General features: G+C 36.3%; 1 long non-coding RNA gene and 1 pseudogene across 5 annotated transcripts in view; one reads left to right on the forward strand and one right to left on the reverse strand.

Annotated features, from left to right (window-relative positions):
- The window catches only part of LOC134481503 (uncharacterized), an 85,472-nt gene that overhangs the window by 36,342 nt on the left and 21,850 nt on the right, over window positions 1-27,280 (forward strand). For 2 of the 5 annotated variants that reach the window (XR_010057031.1, XR_010057032.1), the window contains one exon: window positions 19,195-19,326. The exons of 2 other annotated variants lie outside the window; for them this stretch is intronic. This is a non-coding gene — a long non-coding RNA (uncharacterized LOC134481503). Of the gene's footprint in view, window positions 1-10,822; window positions 10,948-19,194; window positions 19,327-27,280 lie in introns of all 5 variants that reach the window. One more of the 5 variants, XR_010057033.1, reaches the window with a different exon arrangement.
- Rnf138-ps1 (ring finger protein 138, pseudogene 1) lies at window positions 1,643-10,068 on the reverse strand (annotated as a pseudogene).

A 27,280-nucleotide genomic window follows, 5' to 3' on the forward strand; every position in this document is an offset into this window, starting at 1 on the left:
TTTTACATAAGAAAGACCACAGAAACTTATTGAACTAAAAAAGTAATATGAGAAGTTATTCCTATCAGTAGAAGATGTGATTCATGCATAAAAGACCCATAAGACTCCCATAGACAGCTATAAAATATGTCAAATACTTTCAGCAAAGTAACAGAATATAAAATCAACATATAACAATCAATAGCTTTTCTATTTACAATACAGTACATACCCAAAAAAGCAAGCAGACAAACATTCCAATACATGATAGGATAAAATAAGAGCACTTAGGAATCTGACTATCCAGTGAAGTGAAATGCATTAACAATAAATGTTAAAACATTATGGAGTCCTTTGGGTTCTTGGAACAATAGCTATACCAGCCTTGGATATATAAGCAAAGGACTCTACCTCCAAAGAAATACTTGCTATGTCCTATCTATTGCTGCTCTTATCACACTGATTAGGAAACAGAAACAATTTAAATGTTCTTCAAATGATGGATAGATAATGAAAAATGGTAATACATACTATGGAGTATTTTCAACTATAAGGAAAAATGAAGTCATGAAATTTACAATTAAATGAATGAAACTAGGAAAGATCATATTGAGTGAGGTAAGCAAGACACAGAAGACAGAAGTCACAATTTCTCTCATCCATGATTGTTACCTCAAAATCTTCAATTGTGGATGTATATCCTGATGGAATTGTAAAAAATAGATAGGTAAAAGGGTATCTTTCTCTAGTAGAGAACAATAAAGAAGCAGATAGCAGGGTACAAGTTATTTTAGTAAATAAATTTGAAAGTGGGGTGTTTTAATTATGAAGTAGGAATGAATATAAATATAGGAGGATAAAACAGCAGTAAGTGTGTCTGAAAAGCATGGAAAGGAACCATATTATTATATATTATTATACATCTACATATAACTAGATGTAATGAAATACACATATAACGTTTAAATAAAATCTTCCCATCTGGGCTACCAATACACAAGGAGTTGCCTTTGGAAGTGTCAGTGTTGTTCAAGGGATACACTAAGTATTATAAGTTGTTCTTGTCATTTGTTGCCTTACAGAGGTTGAAGTTTGGGTCCTATTGCTAAAGACACCATTTATTTTAGTCTCAGGACCAATAGAACCCAAGCTATATTTGACCTTTAAGTCTCCTCTTTGAGGACTAGCTTTCATGGCATAAGGAGGTGCTATGCAAGTTTCCATTAGAACAACTAGCAATACTACCCAGATGTAATGTCTGTGAACCATCACACAAGCACAGACTGGTGAAATGCTAAAGGTGAAATGCTAAGGGTGAAAGACTAGCTTGCATAACTTGGTGGTAATTAACAGCTATATAATATATCTTAAGTCCTGTTCAGCAATAGGTAAATGATTCCTGATAATAGAAACTTAGCCAACTGCCTATGGCTGACACAGTTATGAATCTTGAAGGAGAACCCACAACCACAATATTTTTTCCAGACCATATCATTCTGTTCTTCATTATTTTTTAAAGTGACCCACCTTTATTTTCAATTAAAATCCTAATACAGTAGGCTTAATTAACATTTTATTAATATACACAGAAAATTATTGTAATCATGATTTCATATCTTCCTCTTAAAGATAGTACTTGTAGGTAGCAAGGATAAAGAGGTATCTATACATATAACATGTTTACTTAAAAAGACCCTTCCACAGCAGTTTGGTATTGGGTTTCCTCACCTAGCTGAAGATTCTCAAAAATTATCTGAAATAGGTGGTTACTATTAAAGTGATCCAATAAACTTTGTCTAGTGATATTTGACTCTTGACATGAGGGACACTTAAAGGTGGAATGCCCAGAAGAACTTATATCCACCTGATAAGTTTCTGTGTTATTACATGAAGATACTTCATTGCTATTACTGCTCCTTACTGAATCTTGAGAAATCTTAAAGTTTGGAATTACAGAAGAAACACCATATTCATCTTGATATTTCTTACAAGATTTGTGATGATGTCTCATGTGATAAAATTGAATCTTTTGAACAGCATCTGCAGCTACAAAAAAAAAAAAAAAAAAAAACTTCCTCATGATATTTTCAAGAGATACGGCCTGTTCCAGACAGTCTCTTTCTTTTCTAGTCACATTTTCAGAACGCAAGGGACAATGCATTTCACTTTCTCTCATTGCAGTCAGGAAACATTTTCTAGAGAAAATGTGCTAACAGGCCACAGTGCACACCAGAGTCTTGAGCACCTGCTAACAGGCAGGGCAGTAGAAACAAACTTCCATGTAAGATGTGGCCACTGAAAGCTCTTCAGACAAGGTGAGGGGAGGATAGGAGATGCAGCAGAGCCTACAGGGTCTGAGATAGTGGTTCTGAGCCCAATGCCCAGAGAGAGTACTGAATTGAGGAAATCCTTGTTCATCATTCAAACTATTATCTCTTATAATGAAAGATAAGTTTTATTGTCTTCCCACATCAAAGAAACTCATATTGAAACAGAGGCTTAGGTGTCTAATAATGAGTAAATGAGCAAAGAAAATGTGACATACATGCACCACACACACACTCACACACACACACACACACACACACACACACACACACAAACACAAACACACATTGATGAGTGAAAAAATAAAATTATGAAATGAAGAAAAATGGATATAACTAAAAAATATAGTGACTGCAGTAACCAATATTCATTATGATAGGTACCATATGTCTTCTCTTAGCTGCAGAGAGTCTAATTTTAACATTTTAAAATTTGTCTGTTTAAGTTGGAATGAGTATCTGTAGAGTCTAGGAAGGAAGAAATGTTCAACAATTCAGGAAGGAAGATCTGGGAGAGCCAAACACATGAGAAGTAAAGGGAGAGAATACTAAGCAGGAATGGTTTAAACAGGGATATGAAGATATAATGGAAAGGTAGAAGTTTGAGGGGAGGTTCAGCAAAAACTAAGAATATATAGAATATTATACAAAAATCAACTGTGTAGATTTTTGGTAGTAGTTTTCTGTGTAGTTTAGATAGTGTACACACACAATTTAAAAATGACTTTGAGTGGAGATATCCTATGTAAATTTATAATACTGCTTCAACTGGATATAGGTTTTTAAAAAATCTAGTGACAAGTGTGGGTTAGTTTCCAATAAGTCGTTAGCTAGAAAAGAGACAGAGGTCACCAAAATAACGTGAATTATGCCAATACTATGTATTTCCTACCAGAACTAGATAATAAAGTCCTATTGCTGAGGATATCAAGATTTTTAAAACAACAATGCAGTGAATTAGAAACTTCAACCCTACTGGTTTGCCTTCACAGGGTATGTGATGTGCTTGAGAAGAAAATTCAATAGGCTTTTCAAAGTTAGTATCAAGAATAATACAATTTTGAATTGCCAGGAAAGCTATGCCACTAGTGCCATAGTTGTTAAAATGTTTTGATATTAAATAATTGCTTTATAATTAGATTTGAAGACTACAAGGCATATACTGTAAGTCTGCTCACATGCTCTAGTGGGAAATGTACCAAAGCATCATCAAAAGACAGTAGTGGAGACATAAGTCCTGCATCTTTGTGCTTCGTACCTTGTGATACAAGGTAGGATCATCCGAGTTCATTAAACTTGGGAGATCTCAAAGATACAATTTAACATTTCTGAATAATAAAGCATAATTCTCATGTCAGTTCAATAGCACATGTATCTTTTCTCATGAGGTATTTTCTTCATCTAGTCCCTATAGATTACTTTGGCTGAGGTTTTACTCTCTGTCTTTCATGTATTACCCTCTTTGGAGGACCCTGAAAGAATTCAAGCATGCTACATGTTACCTTGCCACATAAGTTTTTCTCTGATATCTTGGTAAAAGCCCCTGTGATCTTGAAGTTTCTGACTGGAAAACAAGCACAGTGTGGACAGTAAGTCAAATGCCAAATAGTGTAAGGACCAGGCACCAATTACTTGGTCCTTAACTGCTTAGCAATTATAATTAGACACAGTTTTATATATATATATATATATATATATATATGGATCTCTAGTCTATGGATCACTTGCATCATAAGATATCTTGGAATGTAACTTATCATATGTAGATAATCATATAGTGTTGCAATGTTAAGGTAATAGGCAGTTTTGTATCCAATTAGGAAGAGAGTGCTTGTTCCCATCTAAAATGTCATTTACCTACCCAACATTCTGTCTTCTGAATTTCTACCAGAATTTCTCACTAAGCTAGCTTTACGGTATTATAGGGCTTCTCTAAGTTTGTATCTCCTATGTTTTTCAACATGAATGTTGCTACTTTCTGGTGTTACTGGTAAATTTTCTGTATTACTAACTCTTGTGCTGCTGTGGCAATAACTGCTAATAACAGCTTAAGGTAAGAAATTTTATATATATGCATATAATTTTTATTTATAATTGTGTGTAAATGAAGGGGGAGAATGTGTACATTGTATACCTATCCATGTGTGCCAGTTGCATTGACAATTCTGGATAATTTTGATTAAAGAGAGTTTCAGCTTCTCAACATGGGTTTGGGGAACTAAATTCACAGCACACAAAAAAGACAACTTTAGAATATTGCAGTGAAAACATGCAGTTGAAGCTTTTTACATCATGAGAGTGTAGGAAAAGAGTTCAAGAACAAATGAATAGTGTAACTTCAAAGTGCCAATTCCTACTAATTCTAACAAGGCCCATTCCTGAAAGTTCTCATAGTCTTCTACAATAGTGCCACCATTTGGAGAACAAATATTCTAAATGTCAGCCTGTGGGGACATTTCAGATTCCTATCATACTATAATCCAATTGAAAAAAATCAAGAAAATATAGCTTGTAAAAAGATGAAGTATAAGTAGCCAGCAACTATTTGAAAAAAGTCTACTATGATTATTCTTAAGAGAAACAAACTTTATAAAATGGTAACTACTATTTACCTAGATGATCACTGTGGTCTTACTATATCTAATGAAATAATCATATGATTTTAGTATTTCAGTCACCTTATATGGTAGGTTAATTTATTAATTAACATATGTTTAGCTGTGCCTGCAGCTCTGAGATGAAGCCAACATCATAGTGGAGGATATACTTTTTTGTGTTTTTGAATGTGTTTTGCAAGTATTTAATTGAATGTTTTGGTGTCCATGTTCATCTGAGATAGTGGATCATGATTATTTAGAGAAACAATAGGAAATTAAGTGATGGATCTTGGTATCTAATTTCAGGAAATACTGACTTCATGAATGAATGTGGAAATTTTCCTTCATTTTATATTCTATATGACATTTTAAGGGGTATTGGTGTTCTCCTTTGGAAGTGTGATTTAATTCTCTAATGTGTGCATTTGATCTTGGTCTTTTTTTAGGCAGAAGATTTCTATTTACTGTATCTATTGTAGAGGATGGTAAGGTTTTGCTTAAATTATTTATTTCATCTTAATTTGTATTTTCTGTGACCAGTGAGGTAGTATTATATACTTCTAAACATTTCTTTTGGTTACCCTTCAGAATGCAGAATATAACTATAAGACATTATTGTCTAAGACATATATGTTTACTAGTGTATTGTGGAAAATTATCTGCAAATTTTATACTATAGACTAACTTGCATAATGTAGAAGGTCCTATGCATTGCAACAGAGGAGAAAATCATCAGGAGATATGCCAACTGATCAATAGTGAAATGAATATCATGAGAACAACCAACCACTTTCTGATTAGACTTAAATCTCATTCTATAGGTATAAACACCTACTTGACAACATTGTAGGGCCTAGAACCTGTATATAGCCTAATGATAGGAACTATGCAGAACATTCTACTCTTATTTGGCTAGATGAAAAAAAATGACAACTAATGATTTATTTTTATACCCATGGATGAATGCCTCTCATGTAAATCAACTCACAGCATACAGAAGTTGCATGCAAATTGAAGACAGACCATATTGCACCACAGATTTGGGCATAGGATATGAATTCTCACCCAGAGTCAAAGACTTAATGGCAGTGGATAGCTGCTGGGAGAGGGAAAGCCAGTTCATTTTAATGTGTAGCCATAGATTAAAAGAAAGGGCACATATCTAAGAATATATACAAATAGGACTTAATAAGCTTATGATAAAAATAATACAAAGTTGTAAGTGTAGGATAGAGTAGTATATCTCAAATAAGTTGAACAAGGGTGTGAAAATGGCCAAATTGTATTGTAAAACTATAATCTATGTATAATAATTTTATATAATAAAAAGAAAATGAAAATCTTAATAATGTGTTTGTATATAATAAAAAGGAAAAAACTGAAAAGGATGCAGAATGGGGAAAGATTTGTACATTTTTGATCAACATCTAAGTAGTGTAGCTAGTTTGTAAGTATGGTAATATAATGAAGTGAAGATAAAATAAATAATTTATACAAAAGATTATCATTCACTGCAATAGAGGCAGTAATTAGAAATCTTTTGCTTAAAAAAGGACTAAGACCAAATGCATTCATTGGAGAATTAAATCACACATCCCAAAACAACATGTAGATCCTTCATAAAATTAAAAGCATACACCTAATTTGTATTCTGCCTTCTTTACACATTCATACATTTTCAAAGAAACAGCTGATAACTATATGCTCATATATACTGCAGCAGTATTTTCAGTATATAAGACATGATAACATAGAAAATATGAATGTTAATCGGAAAAGATAAATTATATATAAATATATAACATAATATACATATGAAACATACATATGCACATACATGCATATGCAATACTGCAGAAACATATCTATATTACATATTGATATAGGTATAGAGGTAGAGATAGAGATAAAATGGTGCAGATAAAGAGTAACATGAAGAAACACTGATAGAGTTAGAGCATGCTATGTTAAGAAAAATAAGAACAATAAATAAAGACAAGTATTGAATATTCACACCTAAATAGAAGTGCAGAAAAAAATGGTCTGAGGTCAAGGAAATGTTAGTAGGAAGGGATTGTGGATCAGAAATTTACGGGGAAGGAAAGGATTAAAGAGGGTGAGTGTATATATATATATATATATATATATATATATATACATACATATATACATATATATATATATATATTGTGCTGTCTATCGTGGATGAAAACAATAGATCAAAATTATGTGTACAGTTAGACAATGTACATAAAGAAAGAAGGGATATCAAACAGGAATTATGACAGTTATAAAAGTTCAAGCTTTCACTCTTGGACCTGTCGTCCACAATTAATGGCGATTTGAGACACAAATCTGAATTTCTCTGTGTAAGTCCAGCCTCAGTATGATTTTGCTTTGTCTTATTGCATCTTGTTCTGTCATGTTGGCTCTCATCTCTTGGAGGCAACAATCTCTCTGCCTATTCTTTTCTGAAGAGCAAATGAAGGGAAAGACGGTATCTCATAGAAAGATGATGTGGAGGAGAGTTAGGAGGAGTGGAGAAAGGGAATCTGTAAGATTATCGTATGAAAAAAGGCTGAGAACTTGTAGAGCCCACCTCCAGCAGAAAAACAGGGCATCAAGTGAGGGATGGGGTTGCTATCCCATAGTCAAAACTCTGACCCATAACACTTCCTGTGTGAGAGAATGCAAGGAAGGAAATGGAAAAGAGCCTGAGGAAAAGAAAGTCCAGAAACAGGCCAAAAGGGAGATCCAGCTCAAGCGGAGGTCCCAAGGCCTGACACCATTACAGAGGCTATGAAGGGGAAAGGGACCACAGAAAGGGACCTATCATGACTGCCCTCTGAAAGACCTAACAAGCAGCTGAAAGAATCAGATGCAAATAATTGCACCAAATCAATGAACAGAAGCTAATGACCCCTGTGGTTGAATTAGAGAAAAGCTGGTGGAAGCTGAGGAAGAGGGCAACCCTGTAAGAGGACCAGCAGTTTCAATTGACCTGGACCCCCAAGATCTCTCAGACACTGGATCACCAACCAGGCAGCATGCACCAGATGAGAGATGAAGCCTTCAACACATATAGAGTACAGGAATCCCGGGAGTGGGTTCAGTCAGAGAAGATTCACCTAACTGTCAAGAGACTGTAGGCTCCAGGGAGTTTAGAGGTCATGTGGGGTGGGTGGGGTGTAGACGAGGATGTGGAGAGGAGGAGTGGTAGGTGGAACAGTCCTAGAATGGACCAGGAGGGGAATAAATTCTGGAGTGAAAAAATGAAAGAAAGAAAGAAGAGAGAGGAAAAGGAGGGAGGGAGAGAGAAGAAAGAAGTAAAAAAGAAAAGAAGAAATGAAAAACAAACAAAAAATTTAAAAAGATTATTGATAGTTTTGTAAAGATTAGTGGAATTCCTAATTCAAGTTAACTTCTTACACTTACATTGACCTGAATTCTTTAGTATACTATGATAAAGTTCTAAGAAATATAGGAATTAAGTTTCAGAATATAGGTGAGGGGAAAAATACCCTTTGGAGAATCTGGGAATGTTCAATATAGACCTCTGTTTTGGGCGTGATAAATATTACATATACTTATTTACATGAGCCTTTATATATTAATCTCTCTCACATATGTTTGTATATGTAAAACTATTTGCCAAATATATCACTATGCTTCATTCATGTTATATTTTTAAGTACATGAAATTTGTTCTTACCACTGACTATAATTCATTTTTCATCCATTATATAACTGACATATTCCTATTTTCTTTTTTTAATTTTTTCTATTGGATATTTTATGTATTTACATTTCAAATGTTATACCCCTTCCAGCTTCCCCCTTTTCCTATCGTCCCTCCCCTGCTTCTCTGAGGATGCTCCCCCTCATACTCACTACTACCACCTCAGCATCCTAGTATTCTGCTACGTTGGGGAAATAAGCCTTCACAGGACCAAGGGCTTCCCCTCCTATTTATGCCAGACAATGCCATCCTCTTCTACATATGTGACTGGAGCCATGGGTAGCTCCATAACGTACTCTTTGTTAGGTAGTTTGGTCCCTAGGAATTCTGGGGTATATAATTGGTTGATATTTTTCTTCTTCCTGTGACTTTGCAAACTCCCTCAGTTACCTCAGTCCTTTCTCTACCTCCTCCACTGGGAATCCCCGTTCTCAGTATAATGGATGGCCTCTGCATTTGTCAGACTCTAGCAGAAATCTCAGGAGACAGCTATATCAGCATGCACCTTGTGGCATTCCCAATAGTGACTGGGTTTGGTGACTGCATGTAAGATGGATCCCCATGTGTAGCAGTCTCTGGATGGCCTTTCCTTTAGTCTCTGCTCCACACGTTTTCCCTGTATTTCCTCCTGTGAGTATTTTGTTCCCCCTTCTAAGACAGACTGAAGCACCTACATTTTTGTCTTTCTTCTTCTTGAGCTTCATGTGGTCAGTAAATTGTCTTCGATAGCTTTCATGGGAAACTTTTTACAACTTAGTAATAAATGCTATAATCACTTTTCAAAGTGACCCTTTTTCTTTCTGTGACTTCTGATGTCTGACTAGCAGGATGAAAGTTAGAGCTGAGCTGTCCTTGCTTAGATAGTACAAAGGTTATTTACCTCATCCTTTGTTGTTTGAGGAATATGTTTAAGTGTCAGAGATTGCAGTTTCTGCCTCAGAGGAACATAGAAGGGAAGGCAGGTCAGCTACAGTAGCACAGTAACTTAGACTTTAGATAAGTACCCTTTTGAATATTATAGAGCAACCCTAAGTATCTTGTAAGACAAGAGGTAACTGCATTTCATAAGACCACATCTTACCCTCTGCCAATGCTCTTCTCCCTTCACTGCCTCAAGAAGAATCAACAAGAAAGACCCACCTCCCGGCTGGACTCCGGCACTCCATGGTGGTGAAGATGCCAGTAGACTCCACAGCATACTCAGCATGGGCATCACCCAATTGGACATTAGTGGCATCTCGGTCCTGGAAGCTGGCTTCCTGTTGATGACAAGCTTCCCATTCACAGTCTTGACTGTGCCATTGAATTTGCCAGGGGTGGAGTCATACTTATATATGTAGACCCTGTAGTTGAGATCAATGAAGGGCTCACTGATGGCAATAGTCTTTGCCAAGTGCAGAGCAAAAGACAGCCCTGATAACCACATACCCAATAGGGCCAAATCTGTTCACACTGACCTTTACCATCAAGGCTGGCACTGCGTGATAAGATGTGGCTGTCTCTGGAACAGAGAGCAGCAGAATGAGAAAAGGCTATTTTTAATACTAATAAGACAAGAAAAATTATTTTGCATGACTGAGGACATTACTGAGTGGTTAAGAGTACTGGGAGAATTTCTATCAGACAAAAAGTTATTTAAAATAATCACATAACAGTTTCCAACCACCTTTAACACTATTTCCAGGAGATATGATGCTATCTTTTGACCCTCATATATACCAAACATACATGTGGTTCACAAATACACATTCACATAAAACAACCATAATATGAAATTAATTTTGTAAATTTCATGAAAGAGGTTTAGTGTGAAGAATAGTTCCTATTTTGATTACTGGCATTTCTTTTCCAATTCCAGTTATAACTACATCATTTGAAAATTGTAAAAAACATGTTTATAATTTTTTGTAAGAACATATGAGTAATTATGTACTCTTAAGGTTGTGGCCTTGGGATTCAAGAGCTAATGCAACTCTTTATAAATCAAATAGAATTTTCTATGGTGAGTTAGATGAAACAGTTGTTAGAAAAATAAATGAAGTGGCAGTGAAATATGTTATAGAGCTAGGAATGCTTTACAAGTACAAGAAGAATTTTCAACTAATAATACATACATCACACAGAGATCCAAAATTTGGAGATCTAAAAACACTAATCACACTGTTAATTTATTCCAACAGAAGGTCTAAAGTAGTATGATACAAGGCAGTATGGAATTCAAAACATGCAGAGGAGAATACTACTTCTCATAAAATAAGAAGCCTCATTACTTCACAAAGAACATTTGGAATTACAGTCTTTCAAGGTAAAAGATTATAAACATACCTGTTTTCTACTACAGAGTTCTCAAAACAGCTATATACAATCACTGATTCTTTCTTCCTAATAGGAAGGGGGAAATGGTAAAACCTGCGGTAACCTCCTGACATCTGTTTCCTCATCTCAGCAACACTGCTCAGTTTCTCCATCTCTCCATAACAGTTTTCTTAGAGATAGAGAGCAGCGGCACCATGGCATTCATTTTGAGAGCTTCTCTTTTCTTTATGCTCAAGAGGCTCTTCTCTCCTAGCGATTACACTCTTGTTCTTCCTTAGTAAAAATTCTCACATAATTTCTGTCATTTTCCAAAACACAATTCAAGATAGTGGAAGACATACTTCTATTCAGTTACTCTTAAAGTAAAATCACCTAACTCAAAATGTAAAAAAAGAAATTAGTCTGAATATCCATGGGTAGCGACACATTTAAAACTCTTATGTTGAAGTTAAGATCATGGATTCTCCCTTGGAGCGACATCATTTATTAGGTTCTTTATTTCAGATTTTTACTATTTTCTCTTTAATGTATTAGAGTTTTCATTCACCATAGACTCCTTGACATAGTAAACTATTTAGCCTTGTTTTGGTTCAGTAGATAAATAAATAAAACTGTGTTTGACATGTTTAAAAATGTTTCAAGTTTAAGGTTTTTTTAGGTCATGTGATTGAACTGACATGGTTTTCAGATTTTCCCACATGTTCCTATCCTGCTAGTCAGTGAATGGACCTATAACCTTGTAGAAGTTTATTTTTCTGATTTTGCAAACTGCCTAAGAAAGATGAAGCATTTCCCTGAATACTTCCTTATAGAAAATAATGTTATAAAAGGAAGCACTTATTCTTGCAGGAAGTAGAGATATATTTTAGTTAAGCCGAAATTGCCCTAAGCTCCCCTTGCTCAACAGTGTACAGGAGATGATCTGATTAGATTAACATCTGTTCATTTGATCTTGCCTCAAGGAACTACATGCAGTGGGGGATGTCCTGATATGCATGCTCTAGCTGTGACAAATATCAAGTTCAACAGCTTACCTAATAATTGATAAGACAAAAAAATTCATAAAGCAACTATTATATGGACTTTTCTTGTTAAATTGAGGTATCTAATACTCTACTAATATCATTTTGAAATTATGTTGCACATCTTTGAGGAGAGAAAAGCAGTAATTTCCTCTTGAATTTAGATTCAGCTCATATATGAAAGGAAAATAAAAGATATGTATAAGTTTCAAAATAGAAAGGATGCACCACATTTTGAGCTATGAATTATTTTCAAAATGTACCTAATTTGCCATGTGATTTATTGATCAAAATGAGATGTGGAAAGTGGGATGTGCAAAATATTTAAGAATTAGTACAGTAATAGTAAGGCCTATTTTACAATATTTTGTTTGTATTAAAATATATTTGTTTCTCTTGCATGTATATTATATGTATACACATATATATTTATATATAATATTCAATATATGTTTATGAAATATTTTGATCAAAGCTACATTTATTCCTCCCCTTCTCCCTACTGATTTCTCTTTCAATTTTATGTACTCTTTTTGGAACCCATTAAAACCATTTACTTCTGCTAGTTTGCACATGGACATAGAGCTATGCATTGGATCATAAATATACCTATATGCACATATAAGTATCATAAATTTATCCATAAATATATATATGTATATATATGTCATATATATGCCAAATATTCTGATTTCTTGAGATTTTAAATTGAAAACATCAAATTAAACATTCTCTTTAAAACACAATCTTTCTGTTTTTAGTTGTTTTGATTATTTTATCCAAGGACTGAATATCTAAATAATTTTATTTCATAATTTTAAATGAAAATCCAGATATTTATGATTAATGTAGGCCTGTGGGAAAATAAAGATTGTCCAGCTTTCACAGATGTCAGCACCACACGAGTGGCTACCATCTGTGCTTTCATGCCTTCTGACATACAGCATTACAACACGTGGGATCAGTCATTGCCTTCCCTTCTCCTTACTACCCAAGGTGTTTAATTTATTCTTCCAGTCTTTCATAACTTTAAAATCTTATTGTATGAGAATCTCAAGTTGCTTATAACATGTTTTGATCAAAACAACCCTAATCACCCCTGACTGTTTTCCCTTCTAATTTTATATTATCTTCGAAACATACTAATTCCATTTACTTCTGCTAGCATGTACATAGTGCATGACTCTGCACTGGAACATAGTCACAGTACGAGGGATCATAGCTTTGAAAAAAATGACACTTGGCCAGAAGTAGGACTACATTATCCTCTTATCAATGCTGGGATTTTGTGTAGTTTGACTTTCTCCTGGGTTTTTGCATCCATACATGGATAATGTTGAGTTCATATTCACAATGGCCCTGTAATGTTCAAAAAACTTTATCTTATCACAGGTATAAAGAACTTCTGGTTGTTACAATCCTTTTGTCCCTTATATGGAAATTATCTCTGAATTTTGTGGGGATGTGATTATAATACAGATGTCCCATTTCAGGCCATCTACACTATGCACCCTCTTATTTTTGCACAATGATCAACTGTATCTTTTTGTATAAATTGTTATCTGTGGCAAAGAGTAGCTTTTCTAGTGAGGGGAGCTCCACTAATCTAGTGATCTAGAATGATATTAATGTAGGCTTCATCTCATAGTTTTTGTTTTATTAAGGTATATTCCTTCTAGCTCTTTATTATCTAAGACGTTTTTGTATGAACACATGTGGAAGTTTTTTTTTAAATACCTAAACAATTTGCAAAGAAATACAGGCAACTGAGTAAACCAGGATAGAGGTAGGCCTTACCAGAGAAGAGCATTATCACCAATTAGTTTTTCAGTGCCAAATATTCAGCCGCTCCAATATACATAACATATAACATTGCATGCACTCAAAACGTTATATTTAGGAATATATGTGCACATACAAAGACATATATCATACAAAAGCATTTGATAAAAAGAGATCTTGAATTTAAAGAAGAGTGTGGATGTATATTTGGTATAGAGTTTGGAGAGAGAAAAGGGGAGGAAGAAATGTGGTCATTAAAATTCAGCAGGATCCTGCATTTTGCTGAATTAAGAAGCGCAATGTAATGACAAATACAGACACTACTTCAGAGTAAAAGGTTGTAAAAATGCTTTTCAAGGAAATGTTCCCATGAAACAAGCAAGAGTCACCACTCAAATACTTAGTAAAACACTTTCAACCAAAATTTATCAAGAGATAGGGAAAGACACTTAATACTCATCAAAGGAAAAATCCAACAGGATGAACCCTCAATTCTAAACATATATGTTCCAAATGCAAGGCCATTCACATTTGTAAAATAAACTTTACTAAAGTACAAAAGACACGTTGAAACTCACACAGTAATAGTGGAAGACTTCAACACTCCATTCTCATCAATAGACAGGTCATGGAAACAGAAACTAAATATAGACACCTTGAAGCTAACAGCAGTTATCAGCCAAATAGATTTAAAATATATCTACAGAATATTTCACCATAAAACAAAAGAATATGCCTTCTTCTCAGCACTAATGGTACCTTCTCCAAAACTGACCATATAATCAGTCACAGAAGAAAAGCCTCAAGAGATCCAAGAAGATGGATATAATCCCATCCATTCTATCAGATCACCAGGGACTAAGGCTCTTCTTCAAAAAACAACAGGAAGCTCACATACTCATGGAAACGGAACAACTCTCTTCTCAATTATAACTTGGTCAGGGAAGAAAGAAAAAATGAAATTAGACTTTCTAGCATATAAAGAAAATGAAGAAACAACATACCGAAACTTACGGCACACAATGAAAGCATGCTAAGAAGAAAATTTATAGCACCGAGAGCCTTCACAAAGAAATTGGAGAGATCTTACTCTAGCAACTTAACAGCATACCTGAAAGCCCTAGAACAAAAGGAAACAAAAGCACACAAGAGGAATAGACCTCAGGAAATAGTAAAATTCCAGGCTAAAATCAAATAATTATAAACAAAGAGAACAATACAAAGAATCAATAAAACTAAAACTTTGAGAAAGGCTAGAATGTAGATAAACCCTTAGGCAAATGGAAGGGCTCAGAGATCATATGCAAAAGAACAAAATCAGAAATAAAAAAGGAGACATAAAAATATAAACCTAAGAAATTCAAAAGATCATCAGATCTTACTACAAAAGCCTATATTGGAAAATCTAGATTAAATGAATGATTTTCTAGACAGATTCCACATACCAAAGTTAAATCAAGATTAGGTAAACTATCTAAATTGTCCCATAAGTCATAAGGATATAGAAGAAGTCATTCAGTCTTCAAAAAAAAGCACAGGAACAGATAGTTTTAATGCAGAATTCTCAGACCTTCAAAGAAGATCTAAGACCAATACAATACTTCACCAACTTTTCCACAAAATAAAAACCAAAGGAACACTATCTAATTTGTTGTATGAAGCCAGAGTTAAGCTGATACTTAAACAAACTTTAAATCAATTTTACTTATGAATATTGATGCAAAATTATTTAATTAAATTCATGGAAACTGAGTTCAAGAACACATTAAAAACAGGGATGGTTCAGTATATTAAAATCTATCAATATAATGTAATCCACTATGTAAACAAACTCAAAGTATTAAAAATCACATGATCATCTCATGTGATGTGGAAAAAGTAATGGACAAAATACAACACTGCCTCATATTAAAGCCTTAGAGAGATCAGAAATTCAAGGACCATATCTAAACATAATAAAAGAAATATACATTAAACCAATAACCAGTAACCAAGCTAAATGTAGAAAAACTTGAAGGAATTCCACTAAAATCAAGGACAAAACAAGGTTGCCCACTGTCTATTTATTTGATATACTTCTCCAAGTTCTAGATAGAGCAATATGATAACAAAAAGATTTCCAGAGCGGTTGTACCAGCTTGCAATTCTCCACAGCCCTGCCAGCATTTGCTGTCACCTGATTTTTTTGATCTTAGCCATTCTGACTGGTATGAGGTAGAATCTCAGGGTTGTTTTGATCCAGCCCCATGTGTAGTAGAGGATGGCATTGTCTGGCATCAGTAAGGAGAAGTTCCTGTTCCTGTGAAGGATCCTTTTCCTGGTGTAGGGGAATGCCAGATTGTTGAGGTGGGAGTAGGTGGCTGGAAAGAGAAGCAGTCTCATAGAAGCAGAGGGAGGGGAATGAGAGAGGGGGTAACCGGGAAAGGGGATAACACCTGAAATGTTAATCCATAGACTATTCCATTAAAAATGGAATTTTACATTTAAACAAAGACAACAAAAAGAGGTCAATGGGATATATAAGGAAGACTTCAAGGTATCACTATTTGTGCATGCTATGATAAAGTACACATGCAACCCCAAAATTCTACCCAAGAACTCCTCCAGCTGATAATGACTTCAGCAAAGTGGCTGGATGTAAAAATTAACTCAAACAAGTCAGTAGGCTTCCTCTATAATTAGGTAAACAAAAGATCAAAGAAAAAAATTAGGGAAACAATACCATTAATGGTAGTCACAAGTAACATAAAATATCTTGGGGGTAACTCTAAGCAAGCAATTGAAAGATCTATATGGCAGGAACTTCAAGTTGCTGAAAAAAGAAATGGAAAAAGACGTCAGAAAGTGGAAAGATCCTCCATGATCATGGACTGACAAGATTAGAATAGTAAAAATGACCATCTTACCAAAAGCAGTATTTGGATTAATGCAACTAAGAGAAATTAGGGTGGATCTGTTCTAAAATCTTTCACCCTGAGGTTTTATGTTCATAAAACATAAATGTGTTCTTGATTCCTTGATATGGCATGAATGAGTCACAACAAAGGTATAAAAATGATATAATAGTGTGTGGGAACTGGGATCCAGGAAGAGTTGAGAGAGACAGAGTCATGATCATAGGAAAAATACTCCAGAAATCAGCATCAAGGATCAAATCTACTACATTGTTCAGCAGCAGCATTTTTGCACAGCCTTTGGACCAATAGCAAATAGACACAGCTCTAGAGTAGCTAACCATACCATTGGCACTATGAGAGGTGCCATGATGTCAGCACCTGAGACAATTTCTGTAAACGTGGGGAAATAGCCACTTCCCTGTTGGACCCATTCTGAGGTTCTACTAGTTTACTAGAACTCTGTATATTGTGTCATATGGTACCCAGTGGACATGGACACTTGTACTATTAGGGCAGTGTGGAAGCATCCCTCAGCATCCTCTGAGCCCCACCCAGGGGCCATAGTACCTACAACAGTGGCACTTTGTCTTGGCAATAACCAAAACTACTCTAATTAAGGCCCACCTAACAGGAAAGAAATGTAGCCAAGTTCTCATCACTAATAGAGTCATAGATCTCAGGAGATCCTATTACCCCATTTTTCTAATCTAATATAATTCCTAGTTGCATTATAAATAGTTTCCTTATATATTTTAATATTTCCTTATATTTTATGTATATAAATAACTATAGATACAGGACATAAAAGAAGTTTCTCTTTGCAGCAAATAGACTGCTATAAAAACCCGTAACTGGTAAAATGTAGAGGACAAGTGATCATCATATGCATAGTCAAAATTGAAAACTGGGCAACACAACCCCTATTTCACTAGGGCTCAATGAACATAATGGAAGAAAAAGCTACAAGAGCTCTAAGATCCAGAGAATATAGATATATAATGTGGGAAAATATGTTCTAGATAATACAGTCATGGATGGGAGATAGAGCTCCCCTAGACAATAAGCAATTAAAGGTTCCTTAAAGAGGTATATATGTCTTCTGTAGAAATGAATCCCTAAATTGATATCCAATTCCAAGTTCTCAGCCCTAAAAGCATATACTTAAAAAAATCTTAAATGGACCCAGCAATTGCATTTATATATTTATCCACCTATGTGTCTCTTAAAATTATTAAAATAATTAGAGGCCATAAATTTAAATGGTAGTGGTGAAAGAAAGAAATGGAAAGACTTAGAGTGGAAGTGGGGGTGATTACATTTAATTAAATTTTCAAAATTGTTCTATAATATGTTGAGTGAATCACATTACTCTTAATAATTAAATGAAATTGAATAATAAAAACTCACTGTTAATACAAAAAATAAGGCCCTATGGCATGTTGGATGCTAAATTTTAGAGGTTATGAAGGATACCTCTGCTGCTATCTGCATCAAAGTCTGGCATAGTCCCTCCAAAAGAGGAGCAAAGGCCTTTCTATTACAGTGCAATGTAAGTATACCTGCAATCTTTTCCTAATTCTGCCTGGAAATACAGACTACTTAGCTCTAAAGACTAAAATCACTGTGCCACTTTGCTCCTCTGGACTGTAACTATAGTTTACAAATATTTGCTCAGCTATTTTATTTAGTTTCTTTTATATCAGGTGGTGTATTATATAGGTCAAGGTCATAGAGTCTGGTGTTTGGTTTAAGCTGATGATTGACTCACTATCATGTTACTAAAGTACAAAGTATCTTTTTTGAAAGGCATTTTACTCTCTGAAAAATTTTTCCCCACAGAATTGGGTATGTTTAGTTATGTTAGAATAATTTCCTCTGTTGGTAAATATCAATCTTATATGTAGGTACCACAAGAATAAATTTAGAGTATCTATATCTTACAGTCCACAACCATCTGTAACTCCAGTTCCAAGAGATTGAATGCCTTCTTCTGTCCCCTATGGGTACTTAACTCAAAGAACATACTCATACTCAAAAATAAAAATAAGAACTAATATAATTTTAACATTGATTTATTTTAAAAACACTGTCATAGAGTTTAAAGTCTTAAGGACAACTATTAAAACAGATTGGTACAACTCTGATATTAAGAGATGAGAATACTGATGTGTGAGAATTTATTTTACCTCCAAATGACAAAATTCATAGATTTCTCTGAGGCTTATATTAGAATGATGATAGCTTAGTATTTTTAAACTTAAAATGTGAAAAAACAAAGATGAAAACAATTCTGTCATTTGAGTTGAATTATAGATTTAGAATAATGCACTAAGATTTGTAAGGTTGCATCTTTAAAGTAAAACACACTTTTAAGAAAATATATGAACATAGATTATATTTTTTATTAAGAAAAAGGCTTTGCAGCAGAACTTCATCAATAAAATCCCTTTGCTGAAAGAACTTTGGCCACAGGACATGGGAAAATAAAGTGGGTACTAAATAGTAATTTTGTTCCCAAATGGCTACTTTTTACAGGACATGAAAGTGCTATGTAGGCTGCTGGTGAAAAATGTCATCAACAGTCTTAACCTGTTTGTGAACCCTGTGAGCTGTAACACAAGTATTGCAAGATATTCCTCCTGAGGGTAATAGTGGCACCAATTTTATGTGAGTAACCAAATACATATACGACTGGGTTTAAAATAATCTGCACAGGAGAAATAAGAATTGTATGTCTTGCACTGTTATTGTGGTCATCCATGATTGGGGAGTTCATGGATGCCAGGAGTGAGTCTACTACAATTATTTTCCTATGTGGATATTATATCAAAATAGCCAATACATAAATATCATAAGAGTAAATAAATACATTCCCTTACTCGCTCATCACATTTTTTTTACCCACTTGAGAGCAATTAACTCCAAAACTCACACTGGTCAAAATGCAGAAAATAAGAATCTGTAGAGGTCTCAGTTTGTGGATGAGACATCTGTACCATACATTTTGCACAAGGCTCAGAGAGAAATTTAAAAGAGGAGACAGAAAAATTTGTCAGAGCCAGAAGTTAGGGAGTATTGAAAATGAACAGTATCATCTGGAGATAGTAGGTACATGCCACTCATCAGATTACAACAACTACAGTTGCCTGCCCAAGAGTAAGCCAGCCAACATTCTTCCAAGGCAAATGTTTCAAGTGCTGAGTACCACCCTTTAACTAAGGAACTTCTATGAAGGCAAAGTTTATTTTCTTTAGAAGTGTGGTTGTCTGTAAATTGATCACCATTTTATTATGTGGTGCCACAGACTTGGTCATCACAAATTGAATTCAGTATTGTTTTTATAGGACATGAGTTGGGAGAAGATGGAGGACTTTGGGGTAGATTTCAGTGAAATTAGGAGAAATATGATCTCAACATGAAAATTAATTTTATATATGAAATTTCAAAGAATTAATTAAAATATTACATTGTTTTTTAAGACACATTTCAATTATGCTACAAAGTGAACTCTTCATCAAGTCATCATCAAATTTATTTCAGTTTGTCTACCCTTTTTTGAGAATCAATCTGCTATCAAAAAACATATGTATCCAAAAATTTAATCATTCATGAATATATTATTATATTAGAAATATAGTTATTCAGAGCCCATCAAATACAACGCAGATTGGTGTAGTAGATTTTAGTTTAAATAATGATTCATTACATGTCTCTAGAAAGTGGAACACTGGCAAAAAATCAAGTTTCAATCTCAAACATCAGCAAGAAGAATTAAAACACAGAAGTTGAGTATAACTACACACACAAAAAAAGTCCTCATTATGCAAAAACACATTAAGTGTATCTTGATTTAGAAAAGAGAGCTAGCATGTGAAATTAAGCTAATGTGCCTGAGAATAAAAGATGTCTTTGCTTTCATATGTTAAGTATATGCTAATTCCAGGGAGCAGATTATTTTCTTTTGATTTTCTCTCACTTAATTTCTTTATTATTGTCCTTTGACACTAGTGCAGTAAAATACAAAATAACTTTCAGTTATGAAGCTCCAAAGTCAAGATGAACTGTCGCTATTTGATTTTTCATTATATTTTCCATTAAATTGTCTTATAAGGCAGAGAATTAATATGCTTTCTCAATGTGATAATGTCGAATTAGGATCGAAATTTCCTATTTTAATAGTATTTTAAAACTGCACTGTATATTTTCTAAACATTACATTTTTATGAGTTTCCATTAAAATGGTCATGAACATAAAAGACAAGATAATAATCTTTGAAAAATAGTAATGATACAAGGAGAAGACAGCATCTCATGATTTGGAGATATATTCATTTATATGTGCTCTCAGACCCCTCTCTTCACAAAGCTATCCCCAGTGGCCATCTGCAAGAGGCTAGTAGCATGAGGCAGCACCTAGTCCTTAAAAACTGGCATGTCTGTCTCTTCTTACTCACTTGGCAAAGTAACACTGCTATCTTTGAATATTCTTGCCTGGTTCTGTAATCATTCTCACATAAAAATAGACAATTATACATAATTTCCATTCCTTGGGATGGTTTAGTGATTTTCTTTAGGCATTCTATATATATTTTAGGCATATTAAGGCAGAAACAGAGGAGTGCAGACATCCCGAGGCCACAGGACAGACTGCCACCTCTGCACACCTCAGCTCACATCCCTTGTCCAAGGGGAAACTGCACAGTACCTCTGGACAGAGGGATATAGAAATAGACAGCCGCTGGTACCCACAGTTCTGGTCTGTGCCCAGGACAGAACTGATCCGGCAAAATATCTCCCTGTACCCAAATCCCATGGGGGAGAGAGCTGGACCCTCAGAAATGTGGATACTCCTAAGAAGTCAGAGGAGAATACCCTCTGCCCACAGTCCAGACCCAAGAGGAAATCACATAGTGCAAACTGTGCCCCCAGGGTGCAAGGACCTACATGAGCAATCGGGGGCAGGACCCTTTGATTCCTACCCGCTAGAGCTGGAAGAGAGTTTCCAGGACCAACGACACAGCTGAGAGCAGAGCACCTGTTCTCAGGAAAGGATGAAGGAAAACAGTTCTACAGGAGTGCTGACACAGAGGCCTACAGAAGGGCCAAGTCACTCCCAGAAACAGCAAGACAAGAAAACACCAGAGACAACCCAAAGGCTAGAGGCAAGTCCAGGAACCTAATCAAGAGACTGGAAGACTACATGGCATCATCAGAGCCCAGTACTCCCACCAAAGAAAATACTGGATGTCCAAACACACCAGAACAGCAAGATTTAGATTTGAAATCACATTTTTTGATAATGATGGAGACCCAGAAATGAACCAACAGACCTATGGTCACTTGATTATTCACAAAGGAGCCAAAACCATCCAATGGAAAAAAGATAGTATTTTCAGCAAATAGTGCTGGTTCACCTGGAGGTCAACATGTAGAAGAATGCAGATCGATCCATGCTTATCACCCTCTACAAAGTTTAAATCCAAGTGGATCAAGGACCTCCACATCAAACCAGATACATTCAAACTAATAGAAGAAAAAGTGGGGAAGCATCTCAAACACATGGGCACTAGAGAAAATTTCCTGAAAAAAACACCAGTGACTTATCCTCTAAGATCAGGAATCAACAAATGGGATCTCATATAACTGCCAAGCTTCTGTAAGGCAAAGGACATTGAGGTTAGGTCAAAGCAGCAACCAACAGATTGGGAAAAGTTCTTTACCAATCCTACAACAGACACAGGGCTTGTATCCAAAATATACAAAGAACTCAAGAAGTTAGACCGCAGGGAAACAAATAACCCTAATAAAAAATGGGGTTCAGAGCTAAACAAAGGATTCACAGCGGAGGAATGCCGAATGGCTGAGAAACACCTAAAGAAATGTTCAACATCCTTAGTCATAAGGGAAATGCAATTCAAAACAACCCTGAGATTTCACCTCACACCAGTGCGATTGGCTAAGATCAAAAACTCAGGTGACAGCAGATGCTGGCGAGGATGTGGAGAAAGAGGAACACTCCTCCATTGTTGGTGGGATTGCAGACTGGTAAAACCATTCTGGAAATCAGTCTGGAGGTTCCTCAGAAAATTGGACATTGAACTGCCTGAGGATCCAGCTATACCTCTCTTGGGCATATACCCAAAAGATGCCCCAACATATAAAAAAGACACGTGCTCCACTATGTTCATCGCAGCCTTATTTATACTAGCCAGAAGCTGGAAAGAACCCAGATGCCCTTCAACAGAGGAATGGATACAGAAAATGTGGTACATGTACACAATGGAATATTACTCAGCTATCAAAAACAATGACTTTATGAAATTCGTAGGCAAATGGTTGGAACTGGAAAATATCATCCTGAGTGAGCTAACCCAATCACAGAAAAACGCACATGGTATGCACTCATTGATAAATGGTTATTAGCCCAAATGCTTGAATTACCCTAGATCCCTAGAACACATGAAACCCAAGAGGGATGACCAAAATGTGAATGCTTCACTCCTTCTTTAAAAGGGGAACAAGAATACCATTGGCAGGGAATAGGGAGGCAAAGTTTAAAACAGAGGCAGAAGGAACACCCATTCAGAGCCTGCCCCACATGTGGCCCATACATATACAGCCACCCAATTAGACAAGATGGATGAAGCAAAGAAGTGCAGGCTGACAAGAACCGGATGTAGATCTCTCCTGAGAGACACAGCCATTTTACAACAAATACATAGGCGAATGCCAGCAGCAAACCACTGAACTGAGAATGGGACTCCCGTTGAAGGAATCAGAGAAAGGACTGGAAGAGCTTGAACGGGCTTGAGACCCCATATGAACAACCATGCCAACCAACCAGAGCTTCCAGGGACTAAGCCACTACCCAAAGACTATACATGGACTGACCCTGGGCTCTAACCTCATAGGTAGCAATGAATAGCCTAGGAAGAGCACCAGTGGAAGGGGAAGCCCTTGGTCCTGCCAAGACTGAACTCCCAGTGAATGTGATTGTTGGGGGGAGGGCGGTAATGGGAGAAGAATGGGGAGGGGAACACCTATAGAGAGGGGGAGGGGGGGTTAGGGGGATGTTGGCCCAGAAACCGGGAAAGAGAATGACAATCGAAATGTAAATAAAAAATACTCAAGTTAATAAAGATAAAAAAATGGGGTACAGAGTTAAACAAAACATTTTCAGCTGAGGATTATCAAACGGCCAAAAAGCACCAAGGAAATGGTCAACATCTGTCAACAGGGTGCTGAGGGTACCTGGAAGAGAATGGGGGACAAGAGATGGGAAGAAGGATGCCAAGACAGGAGTCTGATCAAGGCGACAATTTTATTTTTTCCCAAGTCTGAATTTATACCGTAATAGGGGTAACAGAGAGAGGGAGGGAAGTGTAGAACATTTAAACAAGGACCCAGTATTCATTTGGCCAGCTGATGTCAACAGGACGTTGGTTTTTCAGAAAGGTTACAGGTCATTACATTGGGTATCTTAATGTCAGATGTATCTCTCAGCAAGGTCAGAACTTTATCATATCATTATTCATCCTGACCACCAGATTTACTTTAGTCTTCTGCAGCTGGCTGGAGATTTTCCATGAACCCAGTCATACTTAACTCTAACCATAGTATTAATATCATTTTTGGAGGGTTTCAAGGGCATTGCTCCCAACATCTCCCCCTTTCTTATAATCAAATGAAAAAGCGACCAAATGGCCATGCTGTCCTGGAATGTGCCCCTCGGGAACTGCGTCTGACTGAAGTTGGAGTGATATTTGTCACATGGCAAAGAGAATCTCATGGCCAGGTTCCATCATGGGATAAGGCAACAGCTAATGGTGGCCCTCCTGTCTTAGGCCCTTTGTTCCTGAATATATCACTCTCTTACCCGTCATTGACTATCCAGCTCACCACGCAGGGGTGACAATTCATTGATGTTTCAGCAAAGGCATCAGGACAGCAGGCAGAAAAAAATCTTGGGCATATACCCAAAAGATGCCCCAACATATAAAAAAGACACGTGCTCCACTATGTTCATTGCAGCCTTATTTATAATAGCCAGAAGCTGGAAAGAACCCAGATGCCCTTCAACAGAGGAATGGATACAGAAAATGTGGTACATCTACACAATGGAATATTACTCAGCTATCAAAAACAACGACTTTATGAAATTCGTAGGCAAATGGTTGGAACTGGAAAATATCATCCTGAGTGAGCTAACCCAAACACAGAAAGACATACATGGTATGCACTCACTGATAAGTGGCTATTAGCCCAAATGCTTGAATTACCCTAGATGCCTAGAACAAATGAAACTCAAGACAGATGATCAAAATGTGAATGCTTCACTCCTTCTTTAAAAGGGGAACAAGAATACCCTTGGCAGGGAATAGAGAGGCAAAGATTAAAACAGACACAGAAGGAACACCATTCATAGCCTGCCCCACATGTGGCCCATACATATACAGCCATCCAATTAGACAAGATGAATGCAGCAAAGAAGTGCAGGCCGACAGGAGCCGGATGTATATCGCTCCTGAGAGACACAGCCAGAATACAGCAAATACAGGGGCGAATGCCAGCAGCAAACCACTGAACTGAGAACGGGACCCCTGTTGAAGGAATCAGAGAAAGGAGTGGAAGAGCTTGAAGGGGCTTGAGACCCCTTATGAACAACAATGCCAATCAACCAGAGCTTCCAGGGACTAAGCCACTACCTAAAGACTATACATGGACTGACCCTGGACTCTGACCTCATAGGTAGCAATGAATATTCTAGTAAGATCACCAGTGGAAGGGGAAGCCCTGGGTCCTGCTAAGACTGAACCCCCAGTGAACGTGATTGTTGGGGGGAGGGCAGTAATGGGGGGAGGGTGGGGAGGGGAACACCCATAAAGAAGGGGAGGGGGAGGGATTAGGGGGATGTTTGCCTGGAAACCGGGAAAGGGAATAACACTCGAAATGTAAATAAGAAACACTCAAGTTAATAAAAAAAAAAATCTTGGCCTCATTTGGCTAAAGGACAAAAATTTCCTTGCCTGGGCTAGGAGATGTGTAGGTGAGCTTGGCCCTCATTAAAGGCATCCTCCATAGCTAGCCTATGATAATATACCTGAATAGGTTTTGCTGTTATATTAGCTACCTGTTGTTTAATAAAGCTGGATAAATGATTAAATGCCCAAGGTCCAGAAGATATAACCAAAAGAAGGCCTACTAGGGGGCCGAACAGAGAGGGAAGCAGGGTAGACAACCAAGGGGAGGTAGAAAACCAATTTTGATATCAGCTCTCCACTTTTTCTCTTCCTCATTTTCTCTTTTCCAAGCATTCTCTGGCTTTTTTCATGTTTTCTTTAATCATATTCTAAGACACAAGAAGTATCCAAGCAATGCCTTTCTCTTACAAACCAGAATTCAGTGTGATTGCTCAAAGTTGGAAAATTAAGGGTAAAAAGCCAATCAGAAATAAGTATACTTGTTAGCATGTATGGTTTATGTAAAAGAAGGGCCAGACAATTGTTCTTTCTGATTAACCTCTCACCCTCAAAGACAGTGTGGGTCAAAATTAAAATAGTCAGATACACTTAAAACAATGCTTCATATTTGATAGATGTGTAAGTTTAAAAATGGAATGAATTTATATGATTGTAAATATTTACCATGAAATATCACAGAAGGGATTTCACCAGGCAGAGAATTACAATTTTATCTGATATTAAACATTTTAAATAATTTGGAGAAACCTCAGCATTAAATTATAACCATCAGGAAAAAATTAAAGACTTTAATAGGTATCCCGTGCATGTTATGTAAGAAATAAGCAAACCCCATGTCAGTACAGTACAGCATCAATGACTGAAAGTTAAAAAATACATAAGTTGATACATAGAAGGAAAAGATAACATGTTGACTGTCATTGTTGAAATTCCCAAAATAATTCCAATAGACAATTCAATCTGGCTTCCTGCGACAATCATAATTGCATTATCCAAAAAGCCAAATCCTATGAAAGGTATCACATTGTAGAAGAATACGTATGTCAGCTGTCCTAGAGTGGGTGGTAGAGCTTCCAATTTTTCTTGTATGATGGCAATGTTCTCGAAGTGGTGCAGCTCTTGGGGCAAGCAGCTCCTCTTGGTGGAATGCAGGCTGTAGATGAAGTCATGTGTTTGCTTTGCTCTGTGTTCAGCGCCACCATAGGTTCCTTCTTAGGATGAGTGCCCAGAAGCCAGGGAGTAGGAACATACAGGCTCTTTTAACAATTTTATGGTAAATATTATCCCTGTATTGGCACCTGATTGAAACATTCTAAGGCCCCAAGTATATCCACGTATCCAATCAAGGTTACAAACAATGGAGGTAAATTTAATATTTAGGGGGATGCACCATTCCCTTGTTTTAGAATTAGAACCTTCACAATGGGAATCTGGGACATGTATATTAGTAGGATGGGAGGTATTATAAGTCAAACAACATGGTGTATTGGGTGATAAAGTTCTTAAGAACATGGGAAAGGGGCCAGGCAAGGAAGCTAGGGGGTGGCCGGGTGGAACAACCAGATCAGGTGACAAGTAGCATTCAGTCACACAGCTAAATGAGGAAGCTTTCTTGGGACAAAAAGGCCAGTGCAAAACGA

This window comes from Rattus norvegicus, chromosome 13 (genome assembly GCF_036323735.1).
Source record: "Rattus norvegicus strain BN/NHsdMcwi chromosome 13, GRCr8, whole genome shotgun sequence".
Lineage (NCBI taxonomy): Eukaryota > Metazoa > Chordata > Mammalia > Rodentia > Muridae > Rattus > Rattus norvegicus.